Source organism: Mus pahari, chromosome 8, assembly GCF_900095145.1.
Source record: "Mus pahari chromosome 8, PAHARI_EIJ_v1.1, whole genome shotgun sequence".
NCBI lineage: Eukaryota > Metazoa > Chordata > Mammalia > Rodentia > Muridae > Mus > Mus pahari.
This window is the reverse complement of record NC_034597.1, coordinates 110,941,653-110,956,054: the sequence shown is the minus strand read 5'-3', so window position 1 is coordinate 110,956,054 and position 14,402 is coordinate 110,941,653. Positions and strand designations below refer to the sequence as shown.

Below are 14,402 nucleotides of genomic sequence, written 5' to 3'. Positions count from 1 at the left end.
TTTCTCTGTGATAACGCCAGCTGTGTCAAGTTGACACAAAGCTAGCCAGTACACCTGCCTTGATTTAACAGCTATGTTTTGAGGAAGAAAATTTCCCCTTGTCTTCTATAGATTATAATATAGGCTGAACAGAGATGAGTCCCTCATCTAACTTACCAAAGTGATGTAAATGTGCCTGTGCTTACACACACACACACACACACACACACACACACACACACACACACACACACACATAGTGTTCACACTAGTTGGTGTGGGGAAACACTCTAATTAAGGTTGCAGTCTACCATGTCCAGATAGCTCTCCTGAGGTCCTGGAAAAATGGATGACTCCTTTTATCAGCAGGGCTTCTCCTTCTCTGACTTTGTCTGGGAAGCCTGATCCCCATTCCCTCTAGTAGTTCTTGTCAAACCTACAAGCTCAGCCTCCTCTTTCCCAATAAGAACACAGCCAGCAAGTACTAAAACTGAACACAACTAGTCCCACATTTTCTTCCTGATGCTCTTTCCCTGCCCCATCCCCAAACTCCATCTTATCCAGGGATGAGATAATGCAAAAGGAAGGTGGCTTCACTGTGTGCTCATTTGGTCTCAAGTTTCCAGTGCTTGATTTCTATCTGCACCTGCAGCTTTGACCATGTAAAACACAAAAGTGAGAAATAATACTGAGAAAAGATGAGATTTGTCTTGTATTACCCAGTTAGTAAGGGCTTGGTGTGTTCTAAGTACCAAATATTACTGCTCTGGACTCACCCCACTTTGCCATGTTGCTTTGTACATGCATGTGAATTTTTTTTATTGAAACTATCCCTTAAGTATTCATGCTTGCCAAAACACCCTGCATCAAGGTCTAGCTTTTGTATCTCCTGTTTATTCAATGATCACTTGTCTCATATTTATTGGGTGGAAAGGTATCATTTAGAGTTTTGTTTTTTCATTTTATAATCATGTATATATATATATATATATATATGATTTTATATATATGGTGTATATATATATATATATATATGTTATAAATGTACATTTGTTCATATGTGCACATGTGTATGTGTTTGTGTGACTCTTAGACTTATAGACACATGGATCCTTCCTGGCTAAGTTTTTGTTCTGGCTATCTCCAGGGCATTATCTGGTCCCTGGGCACCCATTGGCTTATGTGCTTTCATGAATGCTTAGCGGTATAACTTCTATTCTCTGAATAGGAAACATTTTGTTCCCACTTAGAGGTTATGTGGGAGTAGATGATTGTTGCCATCAATATTGTTGTAACCTATTTTATGCTGTCCTCTCAGAGATTTTCTTTAAAGTCCAATTTTGTTTAAAGTACTGTCTTTCTGGAATGACCTCATGAACACATCTTCTTTTCATGAAGGAGCTGCCACGAGCCACAACCAACACACTGTTCTTGAATCCTCTCCACTAAGCACTAGTCTGGCCCTGTAGTATGGTTTCCTTGCCACTACTATTTGAGAGGAAGATTTTTGTTATCTAACAGCTACCCACAGATTAGAACACTAACAAAAAGCTTAAATCTTTAAAAAGTTCTGGAATTGACACATCAACATCATTCTGACAAAATTCAAGATTTAAATCAGAACTTTAACACAGTGTTCTATAATTAGAGGAGCAATGACTTCCCCCCCCCCATTATTGCTTGCATACTTTATTTCCTACAAATAATTTAACACAAAACTATTAAAGATGGATTATTAAAATTTACAATCAAGGATCTGAGAAAATAACACAGTTGATAGTATGCTTGTCTTGAATTCATAAGGACTTGAGTTGGATCCTTAACACTTACAAAAAAAAAAAAAACGTGTACAAACATGTGCACATATGAAAAAGTACATTTATATTCTATATATACATAAACATATACATGAATATAAAATGAAAGAAAAAACAAACTTCAAATGATACCTTTTCCCTCAACAAATACAAGTTATCATTGAATAAACAGGAGATACAGAGGCTGGACCTTGATACAGGGTCATGTTTTGGCAGGTGTGAAGACTTAAGGGATAGTTTGAATTAAGAAGTCACATGCATACCCAAAGCAGCATGGCAAAGCTGAATGAGCCCAGTCACTTTGCTGAAGTTGTTTACCAGGTGTAAGAGTTCTCTGGTAGAATTTTTGGGGTTGCTTATTTATACTGTAGTATCATCTTCAAATAGTGATACATTGACTTCTTCCTTTCCAATCTTTCCCTTTAACCTCCTTTTGTTGTCTCATTGTTCTAGCTAGAACTTCAAGTACTATATTGAAGAGACATGGAAAGAGTAGGCAGTCTTGTCCTTGATTTTACTGGAATTGTTTTTCTCCATTTAATTTGATGTTGTCTCTTGGGTTTTTTTATATTGGTTTTGTTACATATAGGTATATGCCTTGAATTCCTGATCTTTCCAAGACTTTTAACATGAATGCGTGTTGTATTTTGTCAAAGGCTTTTCAGCATCTAATGAGATTATCATGTGATTTTTCTTCTCTGAGTTTGTTTATGTTGTGGATTACATTGATGGATTTCCTTATATTGAACCATACCTGCATCCCTGTGATGAAGCCTATTTGNTCATGGTGAATGATGGTTTTGATGTGTTCTTGAATTCGATTTGTGAGAAATTTATTGAGTATTTTTTTCATTGATATTAAAAAGTGAGATTGGTCTGAAATTCTTTCTTTATTGGGTCTTTCTGTGGTTTAGGTATCAGCACAACTATGGCTTCATAGAATAAATTTGGTGGTATTCCTTGTGTTTTTATTTTGTGGAATAGTTTGAGAAGTATTGGCATTAGTTTTTTTGTTTGTTTGTTTTTTTGTTTTGTTTTGTTTTGTTTTTGTTTTTGTTTTTTTAAGGCCTGATAGAATTCTACACTAAAACCACCTGGCCTGGGGCTTTTTTTGTGTTGGGAGATTTTAATGACTGCTTTCATATCTTTAGGGGTTATGGGATTATTTACATACTTTATCTGGTCCTGAGTTAACTTTGGTACCTGGTATCTGTTGGAGAAAATCATCCATTTCATCTAGTTTTTCAGTTTTGTTAACTATAGGGTTTTGTTGTAGAATCTGAGGCTATTTTTGAACTTTCTCACTTTCTGTTATGTCTCCCTTTCCATTTCTGATTTTGCAAATTTGGATATTGTTTTTGGGTCCTTTAATTAGTTTGGCTAAAACTTTATCTTTCTTGTCGATTTGCTTAAATAACTAGCTCTTAGTTTTGTTGACTGTATAGATCTCTTTCTTTCTAATTGGTTTATTTCAGCTCTGAGTTTGATTATTTTCTGCTGTCTACTTCTCTTGGGTTTGTTTGCTTCATTTTGTTCTAGATCTTTCAGATATGCTGTTAATTTTCTAGTGTAGAATCTCTCCAATTTCTTTATAAAGGCACTCAGAGCTATGAATTTTCCTCTGCTTTCATTGAGTCCCTTAAGTTTGTGTATCCTTTGCCTTCATTTTAGATAAATTCTCGAAGGTCTTTAACTTCTTTCTAATTTCTTCCCAGACCAAGTTTTCATTGAGTAGAGAGTCATTAAGTTTCCACAAGTATGTGGGCTTTCTGTTGTTTTTGAAGACCAGTGTTAGTTTATGGTGATCTGATAGAATGTATGGGATTATTTCAACCTTCTTGTATCTCTTGAGAGTTGTTTTGTGTTATATTATATTCTCAATTTTGGAGAAGATCCTATGAGGTGCGGAGAAGAAGGTATATTCTTTTGTTTTAGGGTAAAATATTCTGTAGATATCTGTTAAATACATTTAATTCATAACTTCTGTTAGTTTCACTGTGTCTGTGTTTATTTCTGTTTCCATGAATGGTCCATTGGTAAAAATGGGGTATTGAAGTCTCCCATTATTATTGTGTGAGCTTCAATGTGTGTTTTGCACTTTTGTGATGTTCCTTTTACAAATGTGGCTGCCCTTGCATTTGCAGCATAGATATTCTGAATTGAGAGTTCTTGGTGGATTTTTTTTTTTTTTTTTGATGAGTACGAAGTGTCCTTCACCATCTCTTTTGATAACTTTTGGTTAAAAATCTATTTTAATGGACATTAGAACAGATTGTTTCTTAGGACCATTTGCTTGGAAAATTTTTTCCAGCCATTTATTCTTAGGTAGTGTCTTTCTTTGTCACTGAGGTGTGTTTCCTTTATGCAAAAAAAATGTTGGATCCTGTTTATGTATCCAATTTGTTATCCTTTGTGTTTTTATTGGGAAATTGAGTACATTGATGTTGAGAGATAATAAGACAGATTGTTCGTTTCTGTCATTTTTGTTGTTAGAGGTGGTATTATGTTTGTGTGGTTCTCTTTTTTTGGGTTTGTTGTGAAATGATTAATTTCTAGGTTTTCCTTGGGTGTAGTTTCCCTCCTTGTGTTCAAGGTTTCCTTTACTACCCTCTTTAGGGCTGGATTAGTGGAAACATACTACTTAATTATGGTTGGTCATGGAATATCTTGGTTTCTTTATCTATGGTGATTGAGAGTTTTGCTGATTTAGGAGCCTGGGCTGGCATTTTGGTTCTCTTAGGGTCTGCATGACATCTATCTAAGATCTTCTGGCTTTAGAGTCTCTTGAGAAGTCTGGTGTAATTCTGATGGAACTGCTTTTACATGTTACTTGGCCATTTTTTCTTTACCACTTTTAATATTGTTTTTTTGGTTTTTTTTTTGTTGTTGTTCTATGTATTTAGTGTTTTGATTATTATGTGATGGGAGAAATATCTTTTCTGGTCCAATCTATTTGATGTTCTGTAGGGTTCTTGTATGTTTATGGGCATCTCTTTCTTTATGTTAGGGAAGTTTTCTATGACTTTGTTAAAGATGTTTTCTGGCCCTTTGAATTGGAAATCTTTACTATTCTATTCCTATTATTCTTAGGTTTGGTCTTTTCGTTGTGCCCTGAATTTCTTGGATGTTTTGTGTTAAGAGTTTTTTGCATTTTGTATTTTCTTTGACTGTTGTATCAATATCTTCCATGGTATCTTCTATGCCCGAGAGTCTTCTATCTCTCGTATTATGTTGGTGATGCTTGCATCTGTAACTCCCGATCTCTTTCCTATTTTCCATCTCCAGGGTTGCCTCACTTTGTGATGTCCTTATTGTGTCTATTTCCATTTTTAGATCCTGGATGTTTTTTGCTCAATCCCTTAATCTGTTTTATTCTGTGTTCCTGTATTTTTTAAGGGATTAATGTGTTTCCTCATTAAGGGCTTCTACGTGTTTACCTGTGTTCTCCTATGTTTCTTTAAGTGAGTTATTTATATCCTCCATAAGTTCCTCTATCATTTTAATGAGATGGGATTTTAGAACAGAATCTTGCTTTTTATTTTATTTTATTTTTTTATTAGATATTTTCTTTATTTACATTTCAAATGCTATCCCGAAAGTTCCCTATACAACCCCCCCGCCCCTGCTCCCCTACCCACCCACTCCTACTTCTTGGCCCTGGAAGTCCCATGTACTGAGGCATATATAGTTTGCAAGACCAAGGGGCATCTCTTCTCAATGATGGCCGAATAGGCCATCATCTGCTACATATGCAGCTAGAGACACAAGCTCTGGGGGTACTGGTTAGTTCATATTGTTGTTCCACCTATAAGGTTGCAGACCCCTTCAGCTCCTTGGGTACTTTCTCTAGCTCCTCCATTGGGGNCCCTGTGTTCCATCCAATAGCTGACTGTGAGCATCCACTTCTGTGTTTGCCAGGCACTGGCATAGCCTCACAAGGAACCCCTATATCCGGTCCCTTCAGCAAAATTTTGCTGGCATGTGCAATAGTGTCTGGGTTTGGTGGCTGACGATGGGATGGATACCCAGGTGGGATAGTCTCTAAATAGTCCATCCTTTCATCTTAGCTCCAACTTTGTCTCTGTAACTCCTTTCATGTGTATTTTGTATCCTATTCTAAGGAGGAATGAAGTATCCACACGTAGGTCTTCCTTCTTCTTGGTTTTCTTGTGTTTTGCAAATTGTATCTTGGGTATTCTAAGTTTCTGGACTAATATCCACTATCAATGAGTGCATATCTAGTGACTTCTTTTGTGATTGGGTTACTTCACTAAAGATGATATCCTCCAGATACATCCATTTGCCCAAGAATATCATAAATTCATTGTTTTTAATAGCTGAGTAGTACTCCATTGTGTAAATGTACCACAGTTTCTGTATCCATTCCTCTATTGAGGGACATCTGGGTTCTTTCCAGCTTCTGGCTATTATAAATAAGGCTGCTATGAACATAGTGGAGCATGTGTCCTTATTACCAGTTGGAACATCTTCTGGGTATTTGCCCAGGAGAGATATTGCTGGATCTTCCAGTAGTACTATGTCCAACTTTCTGAGGAACTGCCAGACTGATTTCCAGAGTGGTTTTACAACCTTGCAATCCCACCAGCAATGGAGGATTGTTCCTCTTTCTCCACATCTGTGCCAGCATCTGCTGTCACCTGAATTTTTGATCTTAGCCATTCTGACTGGTGTAAGATGGAATCTCAAGGTTGTTTTGATTTGCATTTCCCTGATGATTAAGGATGTTGAACATTTTTTCAGGTGTTTCTCAGCCATATGGTTGAATCTTGCTTTTAAAGTATGTTAGGGTATCCAGGGCTCTTTGTGGTGGGAGAACTCAGTTCTGATGGTTCAAAGTGGTATTGGTTGCTTGTGTTCTTGTACTTGCCTCTTTCCATCTAGTTATCTCTCATGTTAACTGGCCTCCTGTCTCTGACCTGTCCATCATGTGAGCATATCCCTTCTGTGTGTCTGGTTATGTAGGACTTCCTCAAGTCAGGCTGTAACTGGGTATGGGAGGGTTTCTAACGGTCCTGATCTCTGAGGCTTCCTGCCAGTCAAGCTGGTGTGGGTGAGAGGAAAGGGAGGCTGAAGTATCTGATCTGCCCCTGGGCACAGTTGTGGGCAGGAAGGATGATCCATTCTATAATGTCTTAATGCTATAAAATCTATAGAAGGTATTGTGCTAATGTTGAGGCAGTAAGACAAGGTGAATTTGGCTTATAAACCTAATAACATAAATGAAAAGAGAAGATCAACATGTGGAAATAGAAGGCACCTGATGAAATTTCCTCATCATTACTACATAGCTTTAAAAACTGTTTATTTTCATCTCAAATTTACTTATTATTAGTGGGGGTGTGATAAAAATACAAATTAGTTGGAGTTAATTTTCTCCTTCTTCCATGTAGATCTTGATGGGTTGAACTCAGATTGTCAGTAAGCACTTCTACCTGCTGGGCTATCTTGCCAGCATTACATAGTTTTTAAATGTTACTAAATTGCCAAGCATTGCTTTAAGCCTTGGCACTAGAGATACCTTAATGAAATATGAAGAACTGGACTTTTACAAAAATGAATTTTCTCACAATTCTAGAGAGTAGAAGGCTAATGCTATGGTCTTGATTGTGTTGGTTTCTTCAGAGCTGCTCCTCATTGCTTGTACATGGCTGCTTTCCCCTGTGTCTTCACATTGTCTCCCTCTGTGATACTTTATGTTCTAATATCATGTTATAAGGACATCACTCCTCCTGGAATGAAGTCTGCCCTAAGGATCTCAGTATAAATGACATGTTTGAATGCTATGTCTCCAAATGAAGTTACATACTGAATTATTGGTGCTAAGAATTGCAGTCTGTGATTGGGTGATCACACAATTCAGTTTCCCTTTGACTTTCATACCATCACACAAAGTAAAAATAAATATCCTCTATAGAATGTTGCTGTCCGTCATCAGCACTTGAAAAGCACCAAGTCTCAGAGGTTAAGTACTCTTGTGACTTTCGGGATAGCATTTGAAATGTAAATAAAGAAAATAATAATAATAATAAAAAGAAGTTCAAAAAATAAAAAAATAAAAAGGATTTTCTAAGAAAAAAAAAGAAAAAGAACTCTTGTGACTATTGTGGAGAACCCAAGTTCAGTTCACACCACAATGTCCAGGGAGTCCCTTCCAACAACTTGTTACTTGGGTCCAGGGTATCAATACCATCTTCTAGTTCTTGCTTACATTTGAACATATGTGGAAGGTAAATTCTCAGTCTGTCTGTCTGTCTGTCTGTTTCTGAAACAGAGACAGATAAATAAAAATGAGAATAAACTTTTCTTATTTCTCCATAGTTGAACATATCAGAAAATGCTAATTTTATTTAACTGCAGGAACACACAGCAGAAAACTGCTGATAGGGATTTAAAGTGAAAATGTTTTCTATCAGAGTAAATGTTAGATACTCTCCCATCACAAAACTTGCTTAACTAATTTTATAGATTAATCCTGTATGTAAATGAGAGTAGGAATCATCTGGAAGCACCCAAAGTCACAGAAGCAAAATAAAAGAAAATATGCCCATGCTACAGTATGTATTTTAAGTTTCATTGTGTATGTGTGTGTGTGTGTGTGTGTGTGTGTGTATGTGTGTGTGTGTTTGTGTTGTGTGTGTAATTTGGAAATTTGAGAATACATCCATACAGCCAAGTACTATTTTTTTTTCATTTATAATCTTTGCTAAGCATCTGTTGTGTGAAGAATAGTAGTTTATTCCCACAAACATTTAAAAATGAGACTTTGGCAGGTCATTCCTTAATTAAGAAACATGAGACAAAACATGTTGTAATCTCTCTAGTGTTTACTATGCAAACTTCTCAGTTTGTTCATGGATACCCAGAATGACTGAGTATAGACTGCCATCAGTTTTTCTACCATTTTCTGAAACTCTCTAAATCTTCCATCCCAATCAAATGTTCCTCAATAAACACTCTAGATTTCCTCCTATGAAATACACCTGCTTAGTTGACAAGACTCTGTTTTATTTTACCACCCACATCCTGGACAGGTCTGTCTCAGTTCAAGCAGCCTTCCACTGATTACCAGGTTTGGAATGATGATCAACGTCTATTTATGTCTATGTCATAGGTTCTACAGTTAGCTGTGAAGAATAGCCTCCTTTGATCAGTAACATTACATAAATGAATAACTAAATAGTTTTTGTTAATTCAGTTTTTATTTAAATCCAGCTTGATAACCACATATAATTTCTTATTTCTTAAAGACAAGAATACCTCAAAATCACCAGTCATCAAGGGTGTTAATACTTTAAAGAAAAATAAACACTTATTTCCTGAATTAAATGAAGACTTTTTAACTACTTGACACACATAGTACACAGATACTAAAAGATTGGTCTGAGATTTTAAAACTATTAAAAGAAATGCTCTTGGAGCCTGCTTTAGAAGAAAAGGATACAGGTGTGTGCATCTGCAGAGTGAAGTGGTATTTTGGAAGGTGGCATTCAAAATCTCACTTTTTATTTTTATCTTCTTTTTCTTTCTTTCTTTTTTTTTTCATTGTGATGAGGGTCAACTCCAGGCTTCTTTGACCTCCTGGCTTCTCTAGCTTCTTGATTTTTTCCCCTAAGGTCTGTGGCAGATTAACTGTAGATCAAAAAGGCTTTTGGATAAAGGGGAACCTAATTTCATAAATGTAGTTTAAAAATGTAGAAGTATAAAAGCCCTTAGAGATAAGTCGCCTGTCATTTCTAAAGAAGTGTGCCCACATGGACATTTCAAGTCAACACTTTTCTAAGAATTATTCTCTACTTAGAAATTAACAGTATATAGATTTGATATCAAAGACATAAATGGTGAATTCAGTACAAGGAAAGGTAATTAAGACAATGAATTCAGATATATGTGATGCAGGAGGAACAGAAAGCACTGTTTGTATTGTTTGCTTTCACATATTTTTGAGAATGTTACACACAAATACAATATTTACATCATAACCATTTTTCATTCTCCAATCACCAATATTTTCCATGTTATCCCAACCCCTTCTCAACTTCATAATCTTTGTCTTCTTCAATCATTATTGTTATGTATACACAGATGTATTTATCAATAAAGACTGCTGAGTCTATTTAGAGTAAATAGTTTATTTAAAATCATAGATTGCATATGTGTGTGTGAGCTTGTGTGTATTGCCCACATGCACAGGCATGCATATATGTGCACATGTACATTTAAGGCTAACCTGGAATTATATAACTTATCAGGGGTTCTGTTCACACCCTAGATGTAGAGCTACAAAAAAAAAAAAAAAAAAAAGAAAGAATGATGGTAATGAAAAATGCTGTGTTTTTAAATCTAAATCCACTCACCACTTTTCTTCCTTCCTCCAGCCTGTAAACAACTACAAACAGTGAGATTGCCTATTAATCTTACTGTGAGCTAAAGCAAAATTTGAAATATACAATTTAGATACAGCAAAAAGAGGAATTTAAAAGGGAGATTGAATGCAGTTTCATGCATATTTTCTCCCAGATTTTAGCATATATAACTCCCACTGAAGTGGGCCTGGAAAAAGGCAGAGTCTGCATGCAAGAGTATGTGTATGGAGATTCTGGAGGCGTAATTATGAAGGAGAGGACCTGAGATCATCACATGGAGGTGGACTTCCACTTCTAAAGTAAACACTGCTTGTGGCTCAGATTTGTTCTGTGTCTGTCTTAGGTTTCATTTCTATGATAACATACCTTAGAGAAGCAACTGAGGGGGACAAAAGGTTTATTTTAACTAATAGTTTTAGCAAGGATACAGTTCATCATGGAAGGAAGTTCACCAAGGAAGGTGTGGCTTCATGAGTACAAAACTAAACAGTCAGTTTGGGTCAGCAGTGTGACCACAGATACAGACAAGAAAGGAAGGTTATGTTGTTCAAGGTCTGCTCCAAGTGACCCAGTGATGTTGTTCCTCCAGCAAGTCTCTCCCTTCTAATAGTTCCAAGATTTTCCTAAATAGAACCACCACCTGCAGACCAAGTGTTCAAAAACATGAGCCTATGAAGATAGTCTTCATTCAAACCAGTAACTGTATGTCATTTTTAAAAAGCAATCATGACATTCAAGAGGGGTTACCACTGATTCTTTCCCCAATTTCTCTCTTGAATGCTCTCAGGACCAGGGCATCTATTGCTTTGTGGGAGAGTTGGTTCTTTATCCATTGGTCACCTCAGAATACTGCATCTATTCTAATGAGTTTCACCTGGAGATAGCAATGACCAAAGAAGATACTGCCCATATCTGGATACTACTCTAATTTGTCCTAATTCTGTATTCTGAGGCAACATAAAAAAAATTTCTACTTTCTCTTGTCATGACATCCCCACACATCTGAAGGTAACCTCTCACCATCTTCAGGATAACCATTTTCTAGAGAAATTATTTCAAAACCGCTCCTACCAAGTCAGCCCCCTCAAATCTGTTGGTATCTGTCATTATGTACTTGCACCTGTGCAGAGTAGTCCTGGACATCCTGGGTAGGGTGAGAGAGAACTGAATCCCATGTTTTAATACTAGCAGCACAGTTCCCTTATTGTGTCGGTCTTAGATGAGTGGCACTGTGCCTTGGTTTCCCCTTCTTCATAGTGAGGCTAACCATGCCACCTTCCTCAAAACTCTGATAGGAATATTATAAGAGTTAATAAACAATAACACAAGTCAAATAGTTTCTGCCTCAAATTATGTGCTTAGAAAATAAGAGACACTGTTATTTTGACTGATTAATTTTGGATAGTTGTTATCTGTTTATGAAGCCTCATTGTCTTATGATATCATATGGTTGGATGAGGCTTGGGACAAGTATCAGTAATATGCTCTGGCTATGAGTTACTTTTGGCACCTAAACATCCTGGAAAAAGTAGATGAACAACAGATTCTTATTTAACAATTGAGTTAAATACTATGATTTCTGAAAATATCCACAACTAGAACCTGAAGTGAATTTCTTCTCTTATTTTTCACTGTGAACCGCCCTATCATCTCTAAACTGCATACTACATTTTTACTGGCTGATATTCTATAAAAGAAGAACTGAAGAAACTGTTAAGACCTGTCATTCATTTTAAACCTATATTAAATAAATATAGTGGAGAGGTTATTTTATAATAATACAATACACAGTGGTTTTGGATTTCTGAGATATATGTATACATCCACAAGGAGTAGCACCAGTTAACCAACATGTTTCTGCCCCACAAAGTTATGCTTGGAGCATATAGAAAGAAATTTAGTGGGGAGCAGAACTCAGATGTCTGCACTTGGTTTATATGGAAGTGTCGTTGAAGTTTTAATCAGCACCACTTTCAGTTGCCCACACAGTCAACTCTTCCAACTCTGTAGAGACATCTGAGTGTTTCTGGATATGAACAGGTAACACGAGGCTTGCTCTGAGATTGGCTACTCAAACATGTGATCCTGGCCAGGGTTAGGAATGTGTATATCACTCTGGCCACAAAAGAATACAGGTTTTAATTTGTCCACTGTTGTGCATAATTGTCTAGAGAAAAATATATATTCAGGAGTAAGCCTCCTATTCCTAAAGCAAAACATGGACCAAAAACTTGACAACATCTTTTCATGTCTCTGTTTTTATGGTCCTAGTTCATTGATCCATACTTATTCTTAGGAAAACCTAAGTCTGCAAACCCCTTCAGCTCCTTGTGTCCTTTCTCTAGCTCCTCTATTGGGGACCCTGTGCTTAGTCCAATGGCTGACTGAGAGCATCCATCTCTGTATTTATCAGGCACTGGCAGAGTCTCTCAGGAGACAGCTATATCAGGCTCTTGTCAGCAAGCACTTGGCATTCACAATAGTGTCTGGGTTTGGTGACTGTATATGGAATGGATCCCCAGGTGGGGCATTCTCTGGATGGCCTTTCCTTCAGTCTCTGTTCCATACTTTTTCTCTGTATTTCTTTCCATGGGTATTTTGTTCCCCCTTCTAAGAAGGACCAAAGTATCCACACTTTGGTCTTCCTTCTTCATGAAGTTCATGTGGTCTATGAATTGTATCTTGGGTATTCCGAGCTTCTGGGCTAATATTCACTTATCAGTGAGTGCATACCATGTGTGTTCTTTTGTGATTGGGTTACTTCACTCAGGATGATCTTTTCTAGTTCCAGTCCCATAGAAGGAACAACAATATGAACCAACCAGTACCTCCAGAGGTCCCAGGGACTAAACAACCCACCAAAGAGTACACATGGAGGGACTCATGTTTCTACCTGCATATGTAGCTTGTAGGTCATCAATGGGAAGAAAGGCCCAAGTAGGGAATGCCAGGGTCAGGAAGTGGGAGTTGGTGGGTTGGAGAGCAGGTAGTGGGGGTTAAGGGTTCTTTTGGAGGAGAATCCAAGAAAGGGGATAACATTTGAAATGTAAATAAAGAAAATATCTAATAAAAAATTTAGGAAAAAAAGATGTCAGACAGAAAGATGATTGATTGATAGATGATAGATGATGATTGATAGATAAAAGATGATAGACAGATAGATAGATAGATAAGATAGAGATAGAAATAGAAATAGATAATAGATAGATAGATAGATAGATAGATAGATAGATAGATAGATAGATAGATAGATAAGATAAGATAGGGATAGATAAAGATAGTAGATAGATAGCTATAGATGATTATACCACTATATACTTTTGTATTACACAATAATATTTTGACTTATGGAACACATTTATAGACATGGTCTGATAAGACTTTATCACACATTAACGTAGTTATCCAACTTAATTTGTGTAAGCATATTCTGTGATGTGTATATAGAGACAGAATCACATAGAATGTATTTTCACAATATATCCCATTCACTAAATGACAAACAATTCATTTTATGGATAATATATACATAGATATGTATATATGTGAAGGTTTCACTGTATTCACTATTCTGCCTGTGTCCATCATCACTAAAATTTGCTTGAGCCCTTTTGTACTCCTCGAACTTTCAACCCTCTGACCTCTCTTTACTAATATGTAACTGCAAAGCCTACTCATGTGGTTATGCATCAGCTTACACAATTATGTACATATAATTATGTAGTGGGCACAGTTCCACTGAATATACACCCTCTATCTGTAGTTTCTTTATGTGCTGTTCCCTTTATGTGCTGGGTCATGTAAAGTTTGCAAGACCAAGGGGCCTCTCTTCTCAATGATGGCTGACTAGGCCATCTTCTGCTAAATATGCAGCTAGAGACACAAGCTCTGGGGGTACTGGTTAGTTCATATTGTTATTCAACCTATAGGGTTGCAGATTCCTTCAGCTCCTTGGGTACTTTCTCTAGCCCCTCTTTGTTTCTTTCTTTTTGTGTGTGTGTGTGTGCTTTTCATTCTTTTATTTTTTATTATTATTTTCTTTATTTACATTTCAAATGCTATCCCAAAAGTTCCCCATACCATCCCCCTGGCCCCTGCTCCCCTACCTACTCACTCCCACTAATTGGCCCTGGCCTTCCCCTGTGCTGGGTCATATAAAGGGGACTCTCTTCTCAATGATGGCTGATTAGGCCATCTTCTGCTACATATGCAGCTAGAGACT

The 14,402-nt window shown here is 36.8% G+C and overlaps 1 protein-coding gene across 5 annotated transcripts in view; it reads left to right on the top strand.

Annotated features, from left to right (window-relative positions):
* The window catches only part of Fgf14 (fibroblast growth factor 14), a 626,226-nt gene that overhangs the window by 440,793 nt on the left and 171,031 nt on the right, over nt 1-14,402 (top strand). The window lies entirely within an intron of this gene.